The sequence below is a fragment of the Gopherus flavomarginatus genome, chromosome 1 (assembly GCF_025201925.1).
Source record: "Gopherus flavomarginatus isolate rGopFla2 chromosome 1, rGopFla2.mat.asm, whole genome shotgun sequence".
NCBI classification, from domain to species: Eukaryota; Metazoa; Chordata; order Testudines; family Testudinidae; genus Gopherus; species Gopherus flavomarginatus.
The window spans coordinates 210,957,351-210,974,520 of NC_066617.1; the positions used below are offsets into that span (position 1 = coordinate 210,957,351).

The window sequence follows — 17,170 nt, forward strand, 5'->3', positions numbered from 1 at the left end:
CTAACAGGTTTTGTGGCCGCCATAAGCATCTGAAGCAGCAGTCTGGTATGTTGTCTTGGATTTTTATTTTTAAATTTGCCATCAGTTTAAATTGAAGGCTTGCATTGGCTTATAAACTAGAATTATTTCAGACTGTAAGTGCTCTTTTTGATTGTAATCTCATTGGGGACAGAGCTGTCATTTTGTTTGTACTGAGCCTAACACAGCAGGGCCCCAGCCTTTTTCTGGCCTCTAGGCACTGCAGCAATGTAAGTGATAAATAAGAGCTCATCTTTGGTCAATTTATCTAGACCTGCTCCTGTCAAGTTAGCTTTTGACTTGTGCTTTTATTAATACGATAGCACACAAGGAGATTTTACATTGGTTGTCTATTAATATTTTTTTTAAATAACAAACTTTCCCCCAGGAAACACATTCTCATGTAAATAAAAACAAATAAGCAAAAATTAATACCCAATTTGTTACTGCTTCTGAACTCATTCCTAAGTCCCTGTGGGAGCAGCCTGGCTAATGAAGAAGCACTGCTCCCATGGTGTCTCCACTGGTACTCAAGCCTGCTTTTGCTGTTTATGTCGGTATGATTTTCCCACCGTGATGAGGGAGCCCAGGCAAATTCAATGCTGATTTTGTTCTGCATTTATTTACATGAGAGTTCACCACAATTCTGAGGAAGGCTGATGCCACAGAGAGCAGCTGTCCTACCTTTGAAGCACAAGCTTATGTAGTATCCCCAGAGGGACTAGGTGAGTTTTGGAGGAAGGAGAAGACAAAGGAGCAAAAACTCTTCCTCCGTGACCTCATAGCTATATATATCCGCTGCTGTTGGCTTTCTTGTTCTCATGGGGGAAGAGAGGAGAATTTGGCCCTAGGAATCAAGACTTGCTCTCTCCAAATTACCATGATTATAAAGCTGATCCTATTTCTGGGCTTAACTACGTAACAGTGTATCTTTAAAATTAATCCATGTAGAGAGGAATTCTTCTTTTAATAAAGTTTGTGAATTCTATGTCAAAATTAATCCTTCCTAATGCCCCTATACACTGTAGTAATCTAAATATGAGTATTAAGAGTGAGGTGAAGGAGGAGGAGGCAAGGATTTGAGGAGTGGTAATGGAGAAGTCTGTGTTTGTATCTGCATCAGGACAAACTCTAACTGACACAAACTATGTTAATAATACTTTTAAACTTGTAAAATGCCTGTCATCTGAAGACCTTTGTGCTGTACAAACTCTAATTAAATCTCATAAAACCCTTGAGAGACACACATTCCTATAGATCCTACTCAGATAGGGTAAACTGAGGCTCAACAAGGATAAGTGTCTTACTCAAGATCATACATTGAGTTGGTGGTAACACTTGCATCAGAACCCAGGAATTATGGCTTCCAGATTCCTGCTAGGTCACTATTCTCAGCAAGGCATATGATTATATTTATTTTTAAGAGTCTAGAGTTGTTTCTGCTTCATAGGTTTTTACATCACAGTGGAAATAAATGTGGAATCTATAAGAAGGTTGAGTCGCTCAACAACTTTTTCAGTTTGTATTGCCATGTATAGTTTCCTTTTCTTGGCCAACTTTAAGGCCTTCCCTACATTAGAAAACAGTGCTCTATTTAAAAACTTCCCCTGCAGTTTTCTGACCTCGCCCTTTCTACATAAACAAAGCACGAGCACAGCTGTATGGTTTTTGCATGAACTGGGCCAAATCCATGATTGTCAATCCATATGCTCAAAAGTCATGAATTGGGCCCCCTAAAAATAAGGAGCAGGGTTTAAAAAATCATGAGATTCTTAAATTGTAGGTTCCTTCTGTTTGCCTTCTGAGTATTTAGGGGTCACATTCTGAGGCTTTTTCTCTGCAACTGTGTCAGAGCAAGAAACATTTTTAAAAAGTGAATGTGGAGATTCTTATGTATTCACCTGACTTCAGGAACTGGGGCTTTAAAGAAAACATACAAAATATTGCAGAGAGGGAATTAGCTTGGCTGAGGGGAACTTACAAAGGTGTAAGTAATACACATGCATGTAGGCCTTTATTTGTTTTACCCGTTGCTCTACATGCTCATACCTTTGAAGAGTGAATAAATGATGCTTTGTTTTGAAGATGCTGTTTCCATGTCACTGCCAATGCATGCTTTCACAGCCTCCCGAAGGGAAACTTATGCAGGTGCAAAAATAGAGTTGGGCTTGTGACACTAACACGGTTGGGATATGGGGGACTACAGCCCAGAGATCCCGTTTGAGTGGTTCCAACCCAGCATGTGGTGCAGGAAGCCGGCCTATCACATAAGGGGTGCACTTGCCCTTAGACTCCTTTTAGTTCCTCTTGAGTGTACCCTTTATCTGACAGGTCTGGCTTCCGGCACTTTATCCTTGTTGGAAATTACTTTAAGTGCTCTTCATTTTCTATGCAATAATTTTTAGGCCATAAGCTTTTAATATGTCGTCTTGTAGATGGTATCTCATAATTGCTGAGATTTCCATCTAGAAAGCCATGAACAAATTCTACATCAGTGGAGAAAATACACCACTGTTGAACTATAATTCCCTTCTGAAAATGTAATCTTTCTGTGTAAAGCGAAGGATCAGCCTGGATCAATGGAAATCCTAGTTGCTGAATGTGTACTTTATGCAATGCTTTACCAAGAGCTTCAGCATAATTAGAGGGAAGTTGCACAGTGCATTTATCTTTGTCAAGGTTAACCAAGGAAAAATGCAATAAATGGTGAACAAGACTTGTCTCCTTCATGGTAGAGGAGGGTTCAGAAGGAAACAGATACTCCAAACTAACACTTAGGGCTTATCTGCACTGCAAAATAGTTTGGCCTAAGGGCTCTGATTGGTAGAATGCTTTGAAGTGTTGTGGTAGACTCTTCTGGTGTGAATTAAAAGGTAACTAGTTCATGCTGATGTAGTCCTAACTGAGTCCTTTTTCAAACAGTGCAAAGTATGTACCTTTTAGTTCATGCCAGCAAGATCTGCACAGGGTAGTCAGAGCCCAACATTCTTTACAGATCACGGCCCTGGAGTCTGGATTGTAACACTGCATAGATAAACCCTTACTTTGCATCTGTCTTTACAAGTAAAATGGGTAACTTTGCTCTAAATCAGAGGTTAGGTTTTCAGAGATGATACCAGATTGTGACCTCAAAATGCATTACTTACCCTTTTCTACACCACACTTGATGTCCTTTCTGGAAAAGAGTAGGTCCTGAAATGATTTTTTTGCTTTTCCAATCAAATAAGAGGTCCCAGTGTATTTTCATTTATAAAGTTATTACTTAAGGCTTATACTTCTGGAAGTGTTTGGAAAAATGTCTTTTCTGCCTATGCTGTCAATAGGATAAGTAGTGGCACAAATCAATGTTTTGTCATTTTTATTTTATTTTATTTTTAAAAAGAAAGGAAAAAGGAGGCCTTGGCAGGAAATAGACATTATTGCTGATTCTATAGGAAGAAGTGTTGGGAACATTAAGGGCTTATGGTAATATTCAGTAGGGAAATACCTGAAGTCTAAATTTTGTGGAAATGTTACTGAACAAACATATAATATTAGGATTTGAAGACCCCGGAATAGGTAGCAAATTAACAGGTCTGTTTTGGCTTTTCCGTGTTCCTTTGATGTAGTTAGTTATAGAGTACTGAATTAGTGCATCACTTTGAGTCAGGCATGGTCAGATGATGCAGCAAAACGGAAGTGTGGATGCAGGAGAAAGGCAGCGTCAAGGTTGTTCTTCATAGTTTGAGGCTCATAAGGTGCATTTGGCACCTGTCCCAATGAATATGTCCAGAAATCTCAAGAACTAATATGCCTACAGCTTTTTAGGTAGTGCTAGAAGGTGAATGGTACTAGACTTAGTGAAAGTTGCTTTCTAAGAATGACTAATTTAAAGATGCAGAATGAACTTCCAAAGTTTGGCTTGGGAAAGCTTCCTAGACCTACACTGTATCAACAAACTCTGATGTAAGCCCAAAAGCAACTCTTGTATTGTCTTTTGCTGACAAGTTATTCCTTTGGAAAGCCAAGAAGGATTCAATTAATATGTGAGCTTCCATGCTTTTGGTCTTGTCTGCACTAAGAAAATTCACCCATCCTTGACCACAGAGACACTGTATCTGTGGTTCCCAAACTTTTTAATACTGCAGCTCCCTTACAGATATTTTAAAACTCGGTGGCTCCCTACAGCAAGTATCAGGATGGGTTGTTTGTTTTTAATGAACTCAGAACACTAGATACAAGAGTTCAGGATACTAGGTTCAAGAGAGACACTAAAGTTCAGATGTTTTTGTGACCTTATTCAACTACATACAGTTTGTTTAATTATATAAACCAATCTAATCTGGATTTTTTTAAATTATAATTTGAAAATATGGTGATTAGTAAGCCTAGTTTACTAGTCTCTTAATTAAAAAAAAACAAAAACAGACATACTGATTAAATTTCTCCCCCAATACTCATGACTCCCCCAGGAACCCTTCAAGGATCCATGGCTCTTAGTTTGGGAAGCACTGCCCTACATTCGCATCTTTCTCGTGTGGCTTGTCTACCTACAGCTCTGGTCTCTTATCTGCTCTGACATCTCCGATTATCTGAAAAATGTATCTGGTATCAACCTCTTACCATACTACTTACCATACTTCCATTGTTTTAAAAGGGGAATGGATCCATTCCTGGTGTGAATAAATAGTTCTGGGCATTTCTATGTATGCACTCTTCTATTCACTTGTGGGTGCCCCAGTATTAAAAAAGATTTATATTAGTAAACTGTAAGCTGAAAGCAGAATTCTGATTGCATTTCTCAGGATCATGAAGTCCTTAGAGGAATTGTAATGTGAGAGGAGATTGGGGAGATTAATTATATGTAGGTTTGGGAGCAGGAAAGGAGGCGGAAGTGTCATCAGATTATAGATATTATTAAAATGGCATCACTTCACAGAGAGGAAGAAGCTTTGCAGAAATGGTTAACTAGAAGCAATCGTATGAAATGCTGTAAAGGGAGAACTTAGATATGATACTAGGAAAAATATTTCAAAATACTGTATACACTGTTTGAATATTGGCTAGTCCCACCAGCAAAGGAGAATGGTCTGAGGAAGTGACTTTAGTACTGGAGGATTAATGAGAACTTGGTGTATCAGAAAATAAAATTATCCTAAAAGTACATCAGTAAATCTTGGATGCTGGGAACACTTCTGTTTCTTAATAGTATATGCTGCATCATTATTATTTGTTTTATGAATAATATTAAATGTAGCCATAGACTCCTGTAGCTCATATATTGTTTTAGAGGGAGGAATTCCCAATTTTTAAAAAATAGCTGGCTATTCTCAAGAGGTTGGTAATGGAAACTTCATTGCAGAAAATGAAAGTGTGTAAATACTGTATGTGGAGAGAACAGACAGGTCAGAGTTAGTAGGCTTAATATCCTATTCCTGTCTCTGAGAGGTTTTGAATTGGCTAGTGACTGGTTTACTTGGAGAAAATCTTTTTTTAAAGAAGTGGGTGTGAGACGGGGTGAAGAAGGTTGGAAGAATGTGAAATATATTTGTGTATCACAGTACTAAAGCCTCATTCTGATGCCAAAAGGGTTATGAAATGAATAGCTGAATTCAGACTTTTTCTGACAGTAAGCGATCTTCTGCCTGACTAAATCAAAGCTCCATATTGATTATATAAAATATATTATTATGGCGCAGTAATAGCCATCAAACAGATGTCAAAAATAAGCTTGTGATTTCACTTTCTGAATTCAGAAAGTAGGAGGAAAACTGAAAGTTATAAGAACTTTCTTCTGACAGATGAATAACTCCTAGAACTGGCTACAGTGGGAGGAAGAAAGGGTAAGTAGAGAACATAGTATTTTGATGGGGTCACAGTGTTTTTTATTTAAAAAGCCTTCCCATAAACAGTACTTAGTGCTGTGTTACAAGAGTAAGCTTTAGATTTTACTATTCATGAATTATTATAATTCTTTGGAGGCCTCAGATATGCTGGGCATCTTTAAAAAACAGGTACCATGAGGAATGTATAGTCTAAATTGGACAGGATGCTGCAGGTAGGGATCATAAACCAAAGAAAGGTGGGAAGATGAGAGGAAAGACAAAAGTCACAACTTTATTAGATTTTTTTTGTTTGTTTTTGGTGCTTTTTTAAACTTGCTTCCCCCTCACTTCTTATAGTGGGATTTTTTGGAAAGAATTTGAATGAGTTTGTCAGATGTACTTGGGGAGATGTTTCAAGTATTAGGGGGTAGTATGGATGAGGGCACAGAAATACTTGAGAGGAGGATGCAAAGGAGTTGTTGAGACTGGCATCATAGTCTGAGCAGAGAGAGGTATGGGGCAATGTGAAGAAAGACCAGTTCAGAGATGTGTGCTTGAGAGTTCACAGCAAAAGCACTAGGTGAGAGAGATGATTTTAGTGGTAGCATTGTGGGCAGATGGGAGTGAGGCGAGTTTAGCATGAAAGGACCAAAGAGGAGATGGCAGTAGTCAAGGCAGATGATGAGGGCAAGAGTGAGTGATACAGCTATTGGGACAGAAAGGAAGCATCAGTGTTGCAGGGAGGGAAATGACTGGATTTGACCATGGTCTGGATATTGGCAGAGAAGCTGATGGAGGAGTTGAGGGCAAGCCCCAGGTTATAGCTCTGGGTGATAGGGAGGCTGGTAATGTTATCACCAGCATTGGAGGGAATGGAGAGAATTGAGGAGGAAGGCTTACAAACTCAACATGGCCAAAAGTGAGCTCAACATAATGGCAGATCAGCCTAGCGAGAGATTAGGTTTGGCACTTGAAAGCTGCCAGAGTGCAAACACTTCTCAGCTTTATTTGGGGAAACAAAATGAAAATCCATCTCAAGTTAGAAAGCATTATAAATGTTAATGTAAAGATAATGTTTTTGTAAAAGCTGGTCTTTAAATGTTTAAGTTACAGCTTTCACCATAGCTTCCCATATGATGCTGGTTGTATGGGTGCTTAGCAAGTCCCATCTGATGTAAGTTGGAGGACTGTTAAGCAATTATAATAAATCTGGCCAAAAGCTGGTTTATAGAATCAATTGTTGACTTTTTTAAAGGTATTTGCTTTATTAAAGATGCATGTGCCTGTACAGAGTAGCCACTTGGCTTACTGACTGCAAAAAAGAATTAAAGGAATTAGAAAATCACTTTTTTATTCTGAAAAATCTATAGTGGGTGGTAATTTTTTCCACTGAAAAAGTAGTCTGACTAAAGATGTTCTCTAGAATAATTATTTCAGTGTATAGGCCCCCATTTGAGGAGCCTCTGAACACTATCAGGGATACTCTGTTTAGACCGACCTCTGGGTGGTGCTGTTTTATAGCTTTGACAGATTACAAATCCCAGGATGCAGTGGTGGGTGCCCTCTTGACCAGGACTGAGCTTCCAGGACAGAGGCTGCAAATGGGAGCCAGTGGGCTCCAGTTTGGTCTGTAAACTAGAACTGGGAGCTGCTACTCCCTTTGGAGTCTGGGCCAAAGAAAAGCTGTGACCAGATCTCTGTTGTTGAGTTGCTGGGGTTGAAGATTTATAACCAGGATTAAGGCTATGCTGCAGTTGAATACTTGTTAATGCTGAGCCCTTGCTCACTGATTCCTTCTCCACAGCTGGGCATTGAGAACAAAAGCCAGCGACTGTTGGTTATGCCACAGATTTGAATTTGACTCACTCGATTTGAGGAAAGAATGAGTTACCCCTGGGACTGTCCCCTCTGGGTTGAAGATAGTGTTGAGACTTGGTGTGGCTACATTATGTCTAAGAAGAAAATGGGGGCAGTGGGAGGGATTCATTGTATGGTCAGAATCGGGGTCAATTGCTCTTTGATGGAATAACTGTTATTACCAGCTAGTACTGTGCAATCTAAGTGGGTCATTATACAAAGCCTGCTCATCCAGTACACCAATCAAGGGAGGACCCCGGACTATAAACTAGTTTGCACTCAGGTATGGGATGGATCTGTGTATAATGCTAAGAGTGCTGGTTAGGTTTATGTTGCTGTTGAAATTTGTAACCATTAGCTGAACTATTGCAGCACCATCTACGGACCTGGTACAGTTATAATAAACTGTTTACAATGTTCAAAAAAGAACTAAGTAAGTTCATGGAGGGTAGCTCCATCAATGGCTATTAGCCAAGATGGTCAGGAATGCAACCCCATGCTCCAAGTGTCCCTAGATCTCCAACTGCCAGAACCTGGGGCTGGATGACAGGATGGATCACTTGAAATTACCCTCTTCAGTTCATGCCCTCTGAAGCATCTGGCACTGGCCACTATCAGAAGACTGGATACTGGGCTAGATGGACCATTGGTCTGACATACTGTGGCCATTCTTATGTTCATATATAACTTAACCTATATTAATCTGTTGCATTTTCCTTTGTATTTTGCTAGAGTAATTTTTAAGTAAAGTTGTGTGGGTTATATGTTGGGTGTTTGTTGTCTGTAAAAACTTCAAAGATCACTGCTGCTCTCATCTTAATGCATGACTCATTGGCTCTCTGGATGCTGATTTGCAAGGTAGTAGATGTTGCCAAAATAACAAGAACCCTCTGATGTGCTTCATCTTGCTGAGGAGTCATAGGTCACTGTTCTCCCACAGACTGTTATAACCTGCTTCAGAAAAGAAGGGTTTTCATCAATAGAAAAGGATGGCCTGGTGAACGTTGATGAACTGGCCAACATGTCTGTTTCTGAAAATCTAACAGCAGAAGAATCTGTGGCTATTGTTGAGTTTTGACAGTCATTTGGAATTGGAAGGTGAGTTTTCTGATGCCGAACTTCTGGACACAGTAGTGCCTGTACCAACAGGCTGATGAGGCACAAGAGGATAGTGTGTTGGGTGACAAACTTGAAGAGCTTTCCCACACAGAGCTACGTGTGGTGGATGTTTTTCACAGGATATGCCAGAGTCATGGCTTTGAGAAGTGTTGCAAGCCTACACACAAAACTGAAAAGGATTTACAGGTCGAGATGACCAACTGTAGAAAGCAGACATTGGATACATTTTTCCCTCTCAAAAACATTATTTATTGATAAAATCTTGTGCTGCTTTAATTGATATGACATGTAAAGAGCACTGACTGCAAGTGCAGAGCTGATCAGCAGATAGAGACGTTATACTGTAAGTGTTTTATAAGTTTTTTTTTCTTGTTTTCTTTAAAATGCTTTTCCTTTATAGAATTGTTTGCTGCTGTAGTCTTTGTGACTCATAGCAAGCTGAGATTTCCTAAATTTGTTCTAAAGCATTGTGGTACACTTCACAATGTATCAATCACTGTGTATTTTGTTTGGTTTACTTCTTTAGTACTGACAGTCAATGAACAGTTAATAAATAGTTTCACAATTTCTGTTGTCTACAAATATATCATTCTGCACATGGTTTTCTAGGTATCCTCCTGAAAACAGTGCTTCCACTTATTGGCAACTTCTGTATAATAACTTTTTGCTGGGAACCAGAGGTTTCTTTTAAGCAGAAATTACTGTATTTGAATCTCTGTTCTTTGTTAGAAAAACTTAGATTTGTTTATAGTGAAAACAAGTATAAGTGCTCAGAGAGACAAGGTGGGTGAGGTAATATATTTTATTGGACTACCTTAGGTGGGTGAGGGGAATAAGCTTTCAAGGACCTGAAGAAGAGCTCTGTGTAAGCTTGAAAGCTTGTGTCTCTCACAACAGAAGTTGGTACAGTAAAAGATATTATCTCACCACCTTGTGTGTCTGATACCCTGGGAGCAATACAGCTACGACAACACTGCATAAATTTAAGTGCTGTGAGTTAAGCAGTGATCCTAATATATGACTGTAAGCGGAAGTGTACTGTTCCTTTGGGAATAGTGTTTCTGTAAATACTGTGAGTGTCCAGTGGAATAGGGGCTGGGTACTCCAGGGGGACGCTCTGAGAACTCAGGGGTTGGACTGTACCTATTGCTTACCCACAGCGGGGCCTGTGAGGCATAGAGGGGAGGGCTTGTGTTACCTGTGGTTAATGGAGTCAGGGAGCTGACCCCTGGCAAGCACATACAAAGCTTCCTCATGCTAAGGGCAGGTGATAGTGAGGTGCCTCATCACCCTAGGTACCACCAGAAAGCATCAGTGCCATGTCAGGTTTTGCCCCAGGTCGATCTCAAACAGTATGGTTTGTTCTAAAAATTGGTTGTGAGCAGAATCAGGTGTCTTCTCTGTATTAGGTAGGTGCTTTTGCAAATACCATTGGGTACCTATCTGCATTTTTAGGTGCCTAAATGCCTTTGAAAAGTTGGCCACATGTCCTTTAAGTTTTTAAGAATAGTAGATTTCATCCACCTGGTGTTTATTCATAGATTGGAAGAGGAAAACAAGCATCTCCTGCTTTCTCAGCTCCCAGTCAGATTCTCAACTTTGAATGAACTAGTCCAAATGAAGAGAACAATGTCTCTGCACTGGCTAGCTAAAGTGAAATTAAAAAGAAATTTAGACAAAAGCTTTTCTGCACAACAGAATCTGGGAAAATGTAACTATCAACATTCACTCCATTGTAAAAGCTGAAAATAGCAGACACTTATTTCATGCAGCACATGGCATTGAGGCATTTATAATGCTTGAGTTGACCTCAAAAGTTAAAGATGTTTTCCCCGATTCTGTATATGATTAAAATTTGAGAATTTGAGGGCTCATTGATGCAGTGTATGTTTATTTAAATGATTGTAATAGATTATAGTAAGTTTCAGCTTTAGCATGGGTTGTCATAATTTCAAATTTAATTTTAAACAGGTTTACTTTTAAAAGGAAAGATGTTGGATTTAAATCAATTTTTATCCACCCCGATACAACCATAAACTGCAGTCAATAGAGGCGAGGTTGGAACTCATGATATAAAGCATAGGGAGGTATAACCTAAGCTTCTGATAATTTTGTCTCTGAGGGTATGTCTACACTGCAATAAAACATCTGTGGCTAGCCCTGGTCAACTGACTTGAGCTCGTGAGGCTCGGGTTGTGGGGCTATAAAATGTCAGTGTAGACATTTGGGGTTGGGCCCCAGCCCAAGTCCTGGGGCCCTTCCCTGTTGCAGGGTCTCAGGGCTTGGGCTCCAACCCAAGACTAAACATCTATATTATAGCTCCACAGCCTGAACCCCACGAGCCCAAGTCAGCTGACCTGGGCCAGCTGCAGGTTATTGCACTGTATACCATACCCATAGTGCTTTCTGTGTTGTAGCAGCTGGAAATCTTGTGACACCAGAACTGCCATTCAGTTTGAATAGAGTCATCTCAGTATTTAGTCTGCTAAAGTACTTAAAAACAGTAACTCTTAAAATTGCAGGAGGAACAAAATATTGAATATGTACCACTTGTAACTGATATTGCCCTCAGCAGATATAAAGTGAGAGGCAAAAATCAGATCCTAGGTTATACAGTTTTGCAAAAAGAATAAAAGAAAAGGTAACATCTCCTTACAATTTTTAAAAGGTGGCCATTTTTGACCTCTTACTATTGTGTATGTGTGAACCTGATCTGCATCAAACAAACATGAAAACCTGAAACACTGTGTCAACTTTAACTTGTTTAGGTTTTTAGTTACTTTTGTAACATTTCTGAAAAATAAAAGATGAACTTCCCTATCAAAAAGGAAAATTCTACTGCAACTTTAACTGTGGCATTACTATTGCTCTACTATATAAAGCATGCATGTATACAATGTATATGTGTCTGTGAAATTGAATAAATGATAGGCTGGTTTGGTATGAAACTGTTAATTTCATGAGTTTGGGATGGCTGCATGATCTTGAGTGGCAAAGGGCATACTATCAAGTATTCTGCATATGCTATATATTTTGTAGCAAAACTATGAGACTATTTTAGAGAATTTAAAAGGGAAAACTACATGGAATTCTGCTTCTCTATAGACATTGTGATTCTAATAGCCCTGCAATGCCAACTGGCAAAAGAGCCCACCTATGCTGTAACTTGTATCAGGCCTGACATACTCATTACCCACAACACATTGTTGTCATAATGTGTATTTAAAAGGTGTCATGTAAAGTATAAGATGTAAACTGATGAAATGCTAGTCCCGAAAATATTGTGTGATGTATGAATAGGTTGTGTATGAAGAGTTGTATACGTGTACCGGAAATATGTTCTTAAAATGTGTTTAGGAGGCAGTACATAAAACCCACCCACTCTGGACAAAGGACTGTGTCTTTATCTGTCTGACTGGCTTGATTACAGGCAGAAGACAATGAAAATACACTTTCTTATAAGGTAAACAAAGCCTTCAAGCTGGCAAGTGGCAGAGAAGACAGTTTAGCGATCACACTGCAGGACAGAATCTGCACCCCAGGAAGGCTTCCTGGGTCTTGAAGCAGAGACAGTAGACTTTGGGAAAATATAAGGGGTGCAAAAAGACTTCCTAGTTATCCATCACTTAGGGAACAAAGGGAACAGCACCCTCTGATTCTATGACAGTTGGATCCCCTGGACGGGAGGCCTGGAGATGCTGGTACCTAGGTACAAGAAAACTGCTTAGACAAAGATTGTAACCTGCTAAAATTAAGTTTTAGTCACTAAAAAGCATATTTTGTTTGTAACCATACCTGTCTCTTTTCTCTTGCTTAAAATCACTTCATCTCTGTTCCTTGTACTCAAACCATCTCAGTGCTGTTATAATGAAGTAAAGTGTGAGTCTTCAGCAACACTAACAGGCTGGCTTGTACATCGTGTCTTTGGAGGCAGCAAACTTAATAATTTCTCTCGTCCAGTGAGAGGGGCTGGATGCTGCCAGAAGATGTCTTTGGGAAACTCAGGAAGTGGAGTTCACTGATTGTTACCTGCAAAGCAAGGTGTAGACTGGCAGATTCTCAAGGAGTTTGTTGGTGAAGCAGACAAACTGGGGTGACAGGGAGCTGACACAGTCTAATTTCCTGCAAAGGTCACTTGCTGAGGCAGAGGTGTAATAGGGGCTCACAGCTATGTGTGTCATGAGCAGAATGTCACAATCATCCTGCAGTCTTCTAATTTATGCAAAGTTTCCCAGTAGCACTTAGCTTGAGGAGTGGAATTTTGTGCTCTGTGGGGTGCCCTTGACAGAGGGCTAAGGGAGATCCTGTGTCACAGAATCCAGCTTTGTGCACATCATTGCACAAAGAATTGTGTGCTGCTGTAGGCCTCGGGATGCATAGCAAGCTGGGGGCAGGATCCCAGTGCTGCCAAAGTGAGGACCCTTGCAACATGGCTTCTGCCATTCAGCACCTCAAGGCAGAGCCCTTGGCACTTTGGTGCACAACAGCAGAGTCTCTGTCCCCCATACCATCAGTGCCTTGAGAACCTTGGCACCTTTCATGAAGGGCCTCAGGCAGTGGTGAAAGTAACTTAAAGAACTTGCCAGTATGCCGGAGTCCTGAGCAGGGCAGGGCCTCAACCGGAAGAGGCGAGGCCTTTCCAGATTGAAAGGCCCTGGGGCTCCAGCTGTGGCTAGGAGCCCAAGGGCCTTTAAATCGCTCAGGGGCGAATTAAAGGGCCCTGGGCTCTGGCCTCCATGGAGCTCCAGGCCTTTAAATCACCATGGGAGCCCTGCCGCTGCTACCTCGAGCGGCAACAGCAGGGCTCCAGCAGTGATTTAAAGGGCCCAGGGCTCCCGCCACTGCAGGGAGCCCTGGGCCCTTTAAATCACTGCCAGAGAAGTTGGTCCAGTCTGGCTTACTTTCACCTCTGGCCTCAGAGATTTTGCCTAGATACTTCTATGCATCATCACTTTGTGAACCTCAGGGCCCTTCTGCACCCAAGCCTCTCTGGGCTTGGCAATACCTTCACAATGGCCTGGTGTGCTCAGATGGCTTGTACGTTTTTGTGTGTGATTGATCTTCGTTTTTTTGTGGGTTTTTTTTATTTCATTGTTGCCTAGGCCTCCATACCTTATTTGGACTCTGTACTTTAGCACCTCGTTTAATTTCTTTGGACTTGAGGTATAAGGCATGGCACTGAGGCTATGTTTCCTCATGGTAATTCAGAACATCTTCCTTTTGGTACTTTGCAGGTTTTTTGTTCTTACCTTTGGTGCCATAATATCTTGTGCATCTGTTTTGACACCTCAGTACCTGTGGCCTTGGAATCTGGGTGCTTTGGTGCCTTAGGATGGCTTCTTTCCCTTTACCTCTCCCCTGACAAACCAGTGTTCTGGAGTGAGAGCCAGTGTATTATCCAGGATGTTTCTGTTTTAACAGAGGATCATCCTGAATTAGCTGTCAGCGCACAAATATAAAATATGTAGGTTGTTGGTTTGTTTAAACAAAACAGAACACCTGGTAGGCTAATTATACCTGATGTATTTCTAGCATAATAGAGCCGGAGCTTCTGGGCTGAAGCCTGGAGCCCATGGGTGGAGTTGGGAGGACACGGAGAGGGGGGTGTTGCACCCCCCCCCCAACTGCAGTGCTTTACCCAGAGCATGGCAATTCCCACCCCCAACTCCTTTTCTTCCCCAGTCCTCCAGAGGCCCCACTCTGAGGCCAGGATGGAGGCCAGAAGCTGGAGCTGGGCAGTTCAGGGCAGCCACTGCTCCGGTTGGTGCCATGGAATGGGCAGCCATGGTATCTCTTCTCCTCCCCCCACCCCCATCTCCTCCTGCTGCTACTGGTGCCTGGGCTTTTGGCTGCTTTTCAGCTCCCAGCCCCCTTTGACTGCTCACGCAGCTGGTAGGAGCTACCAGGGCAGGAGGACCCAGCTGTGGGGCTGGGAGAGCCCTCTGGGAGCAGGGAGCACAGGGAGGGGCATGAGAGGCCCTCCTGGCACATAAGCCCTAGCTACTCTGCTCCCTGCACCCTGAGCTACACCTCTGCCTGCGCACAGCCCCTAACTATACTTCTCCCAACACCCTGAGCTACCCTCTTCCTGCACTCAGCCCTTAGATGCCCCCTCCTTGCACCCTGAGCTACCTCCCTGCCCACACACAGCCCTTAGATTCCCCCTCCCTTAGCTATCTGCTCCCTGTGCACAGCACCTAGCTTCCCCCTGCCTGCATCCTGAGTGGTTTTCATATTTTTTGAGCTGAGCCCCCGCCCTCTTTTGACTGGGCGGCTTGTGGAGGTGAGTCAGGGAATGGAAGTGACATTCCCTCCCTGAACCCCACTGTGTGGAGCTGGCCTGAGCCCTGCCAGGCCCTGCCCCCGCCCCATAGAAGTCATACTGCGCCTATGCCCCCTCCCTCCAGCCCGGAGTCTCTAGCCCCCCCTCCCTGGTGGGCCCTGGAGTTTTTGTAGCATGTGGAGGGGGGCCTCAGAAAGAAAAAGATTGGAAACCGCTGTTCTAGCGGTTTCTACGATGCATGTAGGTATGATTTTGGAGGGTCCATGCATATTTAACCTTGTGAAATGAGGAAATCTCACCAACTTTGCAAGTAAGCCATCTAAGCTAAGCATGGCTACTTGCAATTAGGGTGGATTTTTTAACTCTTCAGTCCCTCCTATTCTCTGCCTATGACACACCATAGTCTCTAGTCTCTTGTGGAATTGTTGGCTGTGATATATGGGATGTCAAACTAGATGATCTGGTGGTCCCTTCTGGCCTTAAACTCTGCGACTCTACAAATGGCGAATCATTTTTGCTCAAACTTTTAATAAAAGGCACTCAATCTGGAACAACGCTGCCGGATTTCAAACAGAATGGTAGAAAACTGAAAAAATTAAGCAATTGAAACACATCCTGTGACAATAGAAACACTTTGCTAAACTGCAGATGTAGCATTGCTCTCCACCTGTAATACATATGGCACACATATCCATGCAAACTATATTTTAGCTATAGGGAAGAAAAATGAAAGAAGAGTGCCAAATTGTTTCAATGCATTTCAGTTGTAGTTACCATGAAGTTGTGCAGTTGTGTGTGTGGGGGTGGGGGGAGGAGGAGACATCACTGTGCTACTCAGCCTAGATGTACACAGTTATAGCACTAATTTTGCCCAGTGTGCATTTTTGGTGATAAGGAAATTGTTCACATTTGCCATTTGCATTTCTTTTTTGCTGAGCTTTTTAGAAAGGAAATAGTTAATAACATGTTATTAACTACCATCACCATGTTATCGCTCACGTGTTGTTTTTATCTGTAACACTGGGGCAAAGGTTAGGAAAATAAAGTTTTCATTAATAGCTTTGTGCTTGTTCAGGGCTATAAATACTGCATTCTCTTTACTGCAAGAAATGAGGCTTAATCATGTTTGCACCACTTTGGTTAGGGATGGAAAAATGGGAAAACTGGCATTCAAATGCAGTGATTTGAAGTATGAAGTGCTGGTTTATTTCCCTCATAAAGTAGCACTGATAAATTGTTTCAAAGTCCTCTTGTCTGTACTTTATGCATCCTGTGAAACTCTGTCTATATATGTCAAAGTTACACAAACTATTTGTGATTTTCGGAGGTCCTGAGTACTCATATCTTTGGATCGAAGCCATCCTAAATTTTGAAAATCTGGGTTCTGATCGTGATTGGAACACTCAAGAGGGACCACTGTGGGAGTTCTTGTTATGTCAGTGAGTTTTGGGTTGTTCAGGAGCTCTAAAAATTAGGTGGTAAATGTACATAATACCAGGTAAAGGATGGACAGAATCTTGGTGATCTGTAGGTTTTGGTTTGTAGAATGAAAGGACGATTTTACATCATTGTATATGAGTTAGTCTCTGCTGTTGATCACTGTTGCTCAGTTTTAAACTATTCAGATCCAAAGTTACTTTATAACTTATTTTCTTAAAGGGTCACTGATTGTATTGTAATAATACCACAGTCAAGACCACTGGAGAGTACAGAAACCACTAGATAAGAATTAGTGCTTTTATAGATTATATGTGCGTTTAAATTCCTGTTAAAGTTATTTATTTTTCACTCCTCTAGTAGTTGCAGGTGTTGTTTAAAAAGCCTTTTTGCTATGACTCAGTTGTCAACATTCTATGTAGATAGGCAACATCAATGTAATGGCAACTGTTAGCAACACCAAGAATTTTCCTCTTCTAGATTTTCTCCCTGACCTCTCATTCTGTATATCCATTAAATCATAATAGAATATATAAAAATTGATGCAAAGGCAATTTGCAGAGCTGATTTTTCTGTTTCCCTAAAATTCCATTAGGATATTGATCTAATGCTTTAAGCAAGAGACCTCCTGTCTTAATGAGAATGATATACT

General features: G+C 41.3%; 1 protein-coding gene across 8 annotated transcripts in view; it reads left to right on the forward strand.

The window, feature by feature from the left end:
* Positions 1 to 17,170, forward strand: part of AGPAT3 (1-acylglycerol-3-phosphate O-acyltransferase 3) — a 154,645-nt gene that overhangs the window by 69,314 nt on the left and 68,161 nt on the right. The window contains exon 1 of one of the 8 annotated variants that reach the window (XM_050936677.1): positions 5,821 to 5,840. The exons of the other annotated variants lie outside the window; for them this stretch is intronic. The gene's annotated coding sequence lies outside the window, so the exon portion shown is untranslated. Of the gene's footprint in view, positions 1 to 5,820; positions 5,841 to 17,170 lie in introns of those variants that run through there. 8 annotated transcript variants of the gene reach the window in all.